Source organism: Triticum dicoccoides, chromosome 3A (genome assembly GCF_002162155.2).
Source record: "Triticum dicoccoides isolate Atlit2015 ecotype Zavitan chromosome 3A, WEW_v2.0, whole genome shotgun sequence".
Taxonomy (NCBI): Eukaryota; Viridiplantae; Streptophyta; class Magnoliopsida; order Poales; family Poaceae; genus Triticum; species Triticum dicoccoides.
The window spans coordinates 679,157,239-679,167,557 of record NC_041384.1 but is presented as its reverse complement, the minus strand read 5'-3'; positions in this window follow the sequence as shown (position 1 = coordinate 679,167,557).

Genomic DNA, 10,319 nt, shown 5'->3' with positions numbered 1-10,319 from the left:
ATGTCCGAACTGTCTTGCGAGTACATTCAAAGTACTCACCTGGCTTGTTGATTTGGCCAGATGTTGACGAAGGCGATCTTATGGATGAAGAGTTCGATAGCGAGTCCGACGCCTAGAGGAGTCCCAGTCAGTCTCGCGTGATCCTAGAATTGGTCACTTGTATTATATACGCTTCCGCTACCCAAGTAAAATCATCAAGCCTCACTCCGACGCTTGATGAGCTGTTAGATTTCAGAGTCATGTCACCCACCTCACTGTGACACATCCACCACCACCTTTATTGCGAGTCAGTAGTTATGCCACCATACCCTTGTGTCATATCCGCCTTTATGTTAAATATAGGCGTGCTTGTAATAAATTGTTGAGCATCCTCAGCTCAACCATGTATAATATTTAGTACTGCTGGATTTCTGTATCAAGGTTTTGTCTGCCAGTAAGAAGAATTCTTCTGTACTAGTCAACACAAAGGTCGGCTTTCCAATAATTGTTTTATTGGAAAGGCGGTCCTGACAAACTTGGTATCAGAGCCAGGCTGACTGTAGGAAGCCACTAGGTGCGATCGCTAATCGATTATTAGCATATTTTTTTATTCTGCATATTGTAGCAATTTTCTGTTGGTCATCATAAATTTATGATTTGACTATTCGGGATTTTGTCTACTTTTGTAGATGGCGAGCAACGATTGTGAGCACAGGTGTTCGCCAATGTTCCTGAGGGGTTTATCAAGCTCCTCATCTCCATCACCAAGATCGCGATCGGGCCATCAGTCCGTCTGGATTTCACACTCTACCGGCACAAGCTAAGCGACAGTTTGTCCATGTACCAAGCCGCAGTTCAGTTCAAGGGAGGACGCGCCGAGTTCTGCCGCTTCCGATTCGTCGGGTGGGCCATGCCTATGGAGAGGCATGCCATGCGGATGGCTGCACGTGAGGCAATAGCTCGCCTCCGGGATGTTCTTCCTTCAATGAAGACTAGACGCTACCGCTACCTCCCATGCCACGTGCCATACACTTTTCACTATGCATTCGCTTGCGCCAGGGGAGAAAGAGATGAGGCTATTGAGATGCTTGTTGAGTACCTCAAGGCACTTGAGGCAGCTTTCGAAAACCTCGTGGACGACCTCGTAGCTGCTCGCATGGATTCCATCCATGGCTGCTCCGCCAACAGGAGGGAGCTCCTCCATATGGCACCACCACTGACATCCATCTCATCCTCAGCATCCTATGCACCGGCCATCTTAGCCACCGCTCGCCGCCTGCCTACCACTAAGGAGTTTGACCAGCTCATTGCTCCTACTCCCGTTAGAGCCGCACCACCTACCGCGCCTGCACCAGCTCCTCAACCCAGTACTTCGCGCCTTGAGCCTATTAGCGAGGAGGAGATTGAGTCTCCGGCACCACTGGGTCTTACCCTCGGCGAGCCAAAGGAAGTCTTCACCATCTCCGACTGAGTATGCCTAGCAGTAGTGTGATGTGCCAGCTTGTATGATATGTTTATATGTACATAGGTTTGGTGAGAAGTAGTTTGTGTGCGCATCATGTAGGATCTCGGAGAAGTGCACTAGCCTAAATAACATGTCAGGAATGTGTACGCACATCCTGAGTGATGTATTGTGTAATTACGGCTTGCGTGTAAGATATGTACTAAGTGGTCCTTCTCCATGCGCAATCGAGTTTTATCTTGAAAAATTTGAGAGTTCTTAAGATTTCCTCCTTTACAAAATTATTTATTTTTATGACTCAATTTGCTCATGAGTTTGCAAAATTTACCCCAGAGTGAAAAATGCCTCGTCCCTGGACTTGTTCCATGCCAAACCCGCCGGAAGAAAATTATGGTGCACAGACTAGTAACAACTTCACACAGGGACAGTCAAGTCGGCAAGGCAGTGAAACAACGTTTTCTCAAGTATGCCGCCTTTACGAGCAAAGCCAGCAGCAGCACCAGGAAATGATGAACCATGTTATCAATATGGGGAATCATCACGAGCCATATCAGCAGCACTCTAAATTGTCTGAATTACAGAAGACGCGTCCCCCAACGTTCTCTCACACTGATAAACCTCTTCAATGCTGATTGGCTTCGAGACATTGAGAGGAAGTTGATTATTGCACAGTGTTCAGACCGTGAGAAGGTACTTTATGCACCTCACTATCTCACGGGAGCAGCCGCATCATGGTGGGAGAATTTCCTACACGTGCACCCCAATGAAAACAATATCACGTGGGAAGATTTTAAAGAAGGATTTCGTGGGGCGCACATTCCCAGAAGCATTATGAAGATCAAGAAAAAGGAATTTGACGACCTCAAGCAGAGAAGCATGATAGTGACTGACTACAATAGTCAGTTTACCCTATTGTCTCGTTATGCCAACGAAGAGCATATGACGGAGAACAAAAAGATGGAGAAGTTTCTGGACGGTCTGGCACCAGCACTTAAATGCCAGCTGGTCGTACACACCTTTTCGGACTTCAAAACACTTGTGGACAAGGCCATTACCTTGGAAATAAGCGCCACAGCTTGGAGGAATTTCACAAGCGGAAAAGGGACCAGACTACTCATGCTCGCAACAACCGGCACAAGACTGACCCTTAGAAGATTGGAGCAAACAGACCCACAACCAATGTTCCGTGCCCAATCAAAAATTTTCACGAAGGGACAAGGATTTTACATATCACCCAGGTGTTAGTTGCTACGCTTGTGGAGAGGAAGGGCACTATGCTAAACAGTGCCCAAAGCCAAGAAACTCGGCCCCAAAACCGAACAACAATGGGAACAATTCAGCACCCAGGCGTAACAACTTCAACCCCAACAACAATCACAAGAAGGGTCACCTGAACCATGTGACCAAGGAGGAAGCACAGAATGCCCCGGATATCGTACTCGGTACGTTCCATGTCAACACAATACCTGCCACGGTTTTGTTTGATTCGGGAGCTTCTCACTCGTTCATTTCGAAGAGTTTTTCTTTGCAACATGATTTTTCGATGCTCCCTTTGGAAAAATCCATGATCATCAAGTCCCTCGGGAAGAAGCAAATCACTCAGAGTTACTGCCAAGGTGTGGTTATTGAGCTCAGAGGACTAAAGTTTCAAGAAAACCTCATCGTATTGGAAAATAAAGGACTGGAGGTTATCCTAGGAATGGATTGGTTAACCACCAACAAAGGATTTATAGATTGCTTCAATCGGACTGTAATCCTCACTCATCATCACGGGAAGACAATAAAAGTCGCAGCTCAAGAAAGACCAGAATCACGACAACCAAGATTGAACAAGGTGGACACCTCAGAGTTAAGCAAAGTTCCGGTGGTGTGCGAGTTCCCTGACGTATTTCCCGAAGAACTACCAGGCATGCCGCCAGACCGGGAAATAGAGTTCAGCATTGAACTAGAACCTGGCACCACCCCCATGTACAAGAAACCCTATAGGATGGCACCCTCTGAGTTGGTAGAATTAAATAAGCAAATAACAGAATTACTGGACAAAGGATTTATACGAGCGAGCTCCTCACCTTGGGGCTCACCAGTATTATTTCCCAAGAAAAAGGATGGGACACTGAGTTTATGCATAGACTATCGAGCACTCAACATGGTCACCATCAAAAATAAATATCCGATGCCACGGATAAATGATTTGTTTGACCAGCTCGCACAAGCCAAAGTTTTCTCAAAAATTGATTTAAGGTCAGGATATCATCAATTAAAAGTCCGGACAGAAGATATCCCTAAGACAACATTCACCTCCAGATACAGACTATATGAGTTTACAGTAATGTCGTTTGGACTAACAAACGCCCCCGCATATTTTGTCCACCTCATGAACAAAGTGTTTATGAAATTTATGGACAAATTTGTTGTGGTGTTCATTGACGACATTCTGGTATACTCTAAGACTCCAGAAGAGCATGCAGAACATCTCAGGATTGTACTGGGAGAATTAAGGAAACACCAATTATACGCCAAATTCAGCAAATGTGAATTTTGGTTAAGACAGGTTGGTTTTCTAGGCCACATATTGACCCAAGAAGGTGTTGCCGTGGATCCAGAAAAAGTCAAGGCCGTACTTGGCTGGAAACCACCAGCCAACATAACAGATGTCCGTAGTTTTCTGGGAATGGCTGGATACTACCGAAGGTTTATTGAGGGGTTCTCCACCATAGCAAAACCAGTGACACAGTTACTCAAGAAGGAGAAGAAATTTGTGTGGACTGAAGCTTGCGAGAAGAGTTTGCAAGAACTCAAGAAGAAGTTAACAACATCACCAGTTTTGGTTATACCAGACATACACAAAAGTTTTGAAGTGTATTGTGACGCATCCAAGAAAGGCCTCGGATGCGTGCTGATGCAAGAAGGCAAGGTAGTCGCATACGCTTCTAGACAACTTCGAAAGCATGAAGAAAATTATCCCACTCGTGACTTAAAATTGGCAGCAGTCATTCATGCACTCAAAGAGTGGAGACACTTTTTGCTTGGAAATCGTTGTGAAATATATACGGACCACAAAAGCCTCAAATATATTTTCACACAGCCAGGGCTCAATTTACGGTAACGGCGCTGGTTGGAATTAGTAAAAGACTATGATGTTGGCATCCACTACCATCCAGGAAAAGCAAATGTAGTGGCAGATGCTCTTAGTTGAAACCCCAGCTCGGACAACGACAGTCTACAAAACTTGAGACCTGAGTTTCAACAGGAATTCGCCAAACTCAACTTGATGATGGTCACGGAAGGCACTGTGTCAAATTTGGAAATACAACCCACCCTTGTGGAGAAGATTAAGAAAGCTCAGCATGGACACCCCAGCATCGAGGGCATAAAAAGAAAAGTGAGTATGGGCAAAGCCTTAGAATTCATCGTAGACGATGAGGGAATATTATGGTACGGAGACTGACTTTGCGTGCCAAATATAGATGACCTCAAACAGCAAATCCTAACCGAAGGCCACACCGCCCCATATTCAATCCACCCTGGAGGAACCAAAATGTATAAGGACATTCCGGAAAGATTTTGGTGGCACGGTATGAAGAGGGATATAGCCACCTTCATTGCATGTTGCGATTCTTGTCAACGCATAAAAGCCGAGCACCAAAAACCAGCCGGACTACTGCAGCCAAACAGGATACCTGAGTGGAAATGGGACGAAATTGGGATGGATTTTATTGTCGGACTACCTCGGTCACAACACGGAAATGATGCCATATGGGTCATCACCGATAGATTAACCAAGGTGGCACATTTCATCCCAGTGAAGACAACCCACACCACTTAGAAGCTTGCCAAGATTTATCACTCCCGTATTGTTTGTCTGCATGGAGTTCCAAAGACTATAATATCCGACAGAGGCACTCAATTCGTCTCGAAATTATGGGATCAGTTACAACAGGCTCTGGGAACTCAGCTAGCCTTCAGTACCGCCTACCACCACCAAACTTATGGACAAACTGAACGCGTGAACCAAATTCTGGAGGACATGCTGAGAGCATGTGTCCTCACCTATGGAACCAGTTGGGAAGAAAGCTTACCATATGCCGAGTTCGCATACAACAACAGTTACCAATCCAGGTTACAAATGGCACCCTTTCAAGCCTTGTACGGACGGAGATGTCGTACTCCATTAAATTGGTCAGAAATAGGAGACAGCCGTATCTTTGGCCCAGACATGCTCAAGGAAGCTGAAGAGAAAGTTAAACTCATCAGGGACCGACTCAAGACTGCGCAAAGCCGACAAAAGAGTTACTACGATCAGAAGCATCGTGAAGTCAGCTTTGAACCCGGTGAATATGTGTACCTACAAGTATCCCCTATGAGGGGCCTGCAACGGTTCAAGATTAAAGGAAGGCTAGCACCAAGATTTATTGGACCCTTCTGTGTGGTTGCACGGAGAGGCACCGTAGCCTACCAGCTAGACCTACCCAAGGATCTGTAAGACGTCCATGATGTGTTCCACGTCTCATAGTTGAGGAAATGCGTAAGCAACCCAGAGAAGCAAGTGTCACATGAGAACATTGATGTGCAACCAGAACTCACCTATAGGGAACGTCCAATAAAGATATTAGAGGAGTCTGAAAGAAGGACCCGTCAGAAAGCAATTAAGTTCTTCAAGGTTCAGTGGAGCAATCACACCGAGGATGAAGCGACATGGGAAAGAGAGGACTCTCTCCGGGTAGAATACCCACACCTATTTGAGGATCAGCTGAAATCTCGGGGACGAGATTTTTCCTAAGGGGGTAGGTGTTTTGACACTCCAAAAATTTTTATTTGGTTTTTATCAAAATCTTTATTTGATTTGAAGGAGGCTATTTAAATTTTTTCTTAAAACCTCTCCTTCTCAAAACTTTTATGACAAATATTTTTGGTACTCTTCTCAACCTTGATTTTTGGTCTTGAGAGCTTTTCATTTTGTCTTGACTCTACACAATTTTTTTTTAAATCCATTCTATTAAAAAGAAACCCTAGGGATTATGGGTTTATTCTTTTCCCATTCAAAAATTTCCCCTTTTGCCAAGTCACATATTGACATTGCCCTCCAAAACCCATCCCTGCCTTGAATCAAGTAAAGACTCCCACCTCCAACAAGTTTCAAGCCATTTTTGATTTTTATTCAAATTATTTTACCCTCAACACTATTTCTGTGATTTGTTTTGGACCTAGGTGATTTGCAAAGGAACCACAAGTTTCCTTTTGAGTTTTAACTCCAAACAAACTCCTCTGACTAGTCCTTAGTACCCTCAACCTAGATCCATCAAGATCCACTTGTCCTCAATTCAAATATTTCAAAATTTGCCCACTGCAAGTTTGGACCAGAAATGCCATTTTTGGTGAAATTCATATCTTCCCTTTTCCAAAAATTCTGAGATAATTCATACAGCGTCCAGATACACCAAGAGGCCACCTCACCGAAGATCAGCTCCAGAAAAATTTCCCACATGCCAAAAACATTTCATCGAACACCTGGAATGCACTGTTTCTGTCTGAATCCAGAAAAGTTCAGAGATTCAGTGTCTGGGTTCAGTCGACAGTGTCGTTTTGTCAAAACCCGTCGACAATCTCGCCAGTAGCCTCCTTGGATCAATGCTCACTGCTCCCCCTTCTTATCCAGTGCGCCGCACACTCGCTTGGCCAGGCGCAGGCGTCGGTGGCGACGTGGCTCGCCAGCTCCGGCATCTTCTGCGGTGGCAGAGCCACCCGTGGCGGCTAACAGAGGCCGGCCCTGCCTTTCGGTGCCGACCGGCACCGCCCCAGCCACCAGAGGCCTCCGCGTGTCCACCCCCTCCTCTGTGCACGCTGCGGCACCGTCGCCATGGCCTGGCAAGCACAGGGCGTGCTCTCTGCCGCCGACGGGCCCGCGAGGCGCCGTTCCGTCGAAACCGCGGAGCAGGCCAAATCCAACCGAGGTTATCGTTTGAGTGGAGCCAGGGGATCATCTCGAAGTTGCCCAATCACCTAAATGGCCCGTTCAACCTCTGCACCGCCGTAACCATCACCTGAGTTATCCCGTTCTCAGGCACCGCCATGGGCCGGCTATAAAAGGAGACCTCGAGCTCGGTCTCGACCAGGCATCACACCTCCACCTCTCCAGAGCCACGCCCAGCCACTAGGGGGACCTCGAGAGGGTCTTCTTCTCCGTCCCTGGCCGCCCTATTCCGCTTCGGGCTTCGGTGAGATCAGCTCTGGTGAGGGCACCCCCGCATCCCTAACCCTGCCCATAGCCTCCTAGTGCACTCACTCACCTAACCCGAGGCTCAGTTTGGCATTTGCAACCTTCCCCGACGAGGATCAACCTCGCCCGAACCACCATCTGTCAGAGTTGGGACCGCCGTCGACGTGGTGCTCGCCGATGCTCAACTCCACCACCCACAGGTGTGGAAGAACACCGTGAACCCGTAGGTACCCCTGATCCCCCTGCCTTGCCGTGGATCGCCGCCGGCGACCACCGCGGCCCTCGGGTGCCAGTGCCATGTTTTGGTTTTAAAACCCGACGGGTGGGACCCCCCACCCCCGTCAGCTTTTTCTCTTTTTCGAAACGTTTTCTGAAAATGCCTTTGGGCAAAATACGTCTCCCCTCTGGACTGGCGTATTTAAAACTGAAATGTTTTTTTTATAAAATGAACCCTGGAAACTTTCTGTTTCATTATAGAAATGTCCCTGGACTAAAACCCTTATAACTTTTAAACAAAAGATGATTTTGACTTGAGTCTTTTTCTGTCATCTTTATTTTTCTGTCCAGTTTTTTGTCATATTTATTTCAAAAATATTTGGGGTACTTTTTGTGCACGCACGGTATTTATGTTGTATCTGATTTTCTTTAATACGTAGATACCGGAGGAGGTAAAGGAGACGCGTACTTCGCCGAGCTAGACTCCGACTTCTCCAAACCAGGCAAGCATGTTTGAACCTTCAATATTATGAGTGTTTTGCATGTTTGCTCAAGTAATTTTTCTCATGGCATGTTTATATAAGCATTGGTGAATGTTATGTGCATGCAAGGCAAGCTACAGTTGAGCTTCGGAGTTCGAGGTGTCCTTATGATGATGTGGTGACATGATGGGTTGCAAGCTGGTATAATTGAAGCATGCCAGTTTTATGTCAACCGTTAACTCCAGTTCTAACATGGGTCAAGTCTTGATCCCGTTCGTTTCTCCTTCGTGTTGCCACATGTTTTCTGCAAAGAGTGCGGTTTAGTAAGTTGCAAACCTCTTTCCTTGTACACACCAAACAGAGGGACCGTGATGAGGGTTCCATGGCCCTGGATTAAAGCCCGTCATCCGGTCAGGGGTCATGGGTGTTTCCGGTTGGGACCGAGAGGGGGGGCACCCCTTAGAGCGCGCGATATAAATTTGATCCCATGCTATTCGAGGTTGTGGCGTCCCCGTCTTAATGTTTTTCTTGAATGTTGCCGAGGGTGATTCCTGGCAACGGAATGTGGAATGGTTGTGTACTGGTTAGACGTGTTTCTTCTAAAACACCGTAAACGGAACTAGTCCTCGTGACTACCGAAAACCGTTGGCTGTGGTTAAAGAGTACAAACTCTGCAGAGTCAAAACCCTTCGAGTATCCCTGTCCACGAACAAGGACTTGGACACCATATCAGTGTCAGTGTCAGATTCAGTGTCAAATCTCAGTGTCAACCCCGGTGACAGCCTCCGGAGAGTAAACATAAAACTGAGAGTGGTAAACTCGGCTTAAGGTTATTCATGTGAATGGACTAATCAGTTCATTATTATATGTTGAGTATTTCCTTGCGATGATTTAAATTCATAAGCTACTTAAATCCGAATGATAAACTATAAGCCCTTTATGTGATGTCGCTCAGACGTCCGACTGTGGCATGATTGTATTTTACTTTTGATATAAGCCCTTTATGTGATGTCGCTCAGACGTCCGACTATGGCATGATTGTATTTTACTTTTGATATAAGCCCTTTATGTGATGTCGCTCAGACGTCTGACTGTGGCATTATTGTTATTTACTTTTGATATAAGCCCTTTATGTGATGTCGCATAGACGTCCGACTGTGGCACATGCTGTCATTTACCTTTCAATATAAGCCCTTTATGTGGTGTCGCCCCGACACCCGACTGCGGCATGTTAATTTACTTTTACCTTTCGAGGCGTCGCTTCAGACATCCGATCGGTCTTCTGTTATTTAATTGGGATTTCGGGAGGATTACCGCCTGACTTCCTTTTATTTATCGTGCAGTGCAAATCTATTATTTGATTGTGCATACTAATCTGCTCATGTGCATCATGTTTACATTTGTTATATCTTATGTCCGAACTGTCTTGCGAGTACATTCAAAGTACTCACCTGGCTTGTTGATTTGGCCAGATGTTGACGAAGGCGATCTTATGGATGAAGAGTTCGATAGCAAGTCCGACGCCTAGAGGAGTCCCAGTCAGTCTCGTGCGATCCTAGAATTGGTCACTTGTATTATATACGCTTCCGCTACCCAAGTAAAATCATCAAACCTCACTCCGACGCTTGATGAGCTGTTAGATTTCAGAGTCATGTCACCCACCTCACTGTGACACATCCACCACCGACTTTATTGCGAGTCAGTAGTTATGCCACCATACCCTTGTGTCATATCCGCCTTTATGTTAAATATAGGCGTGCTTGGAATAAATTGTTGAGCATCCTCAGCTCAACCATGTATAATATTTAGTATTGCTGGATTTCTGTATCAAGGTTTTGTCTACTAGTAAGTAGAATTCTTCTGTACTGGTCAACACAAAGGTCGGCTTTCCAATAATTGTTTTATTGGAAAGGAGGTCCTGACAGTGGTTGGCTGTGCTGCCGCGGAGGCCTCACCGCCCCCT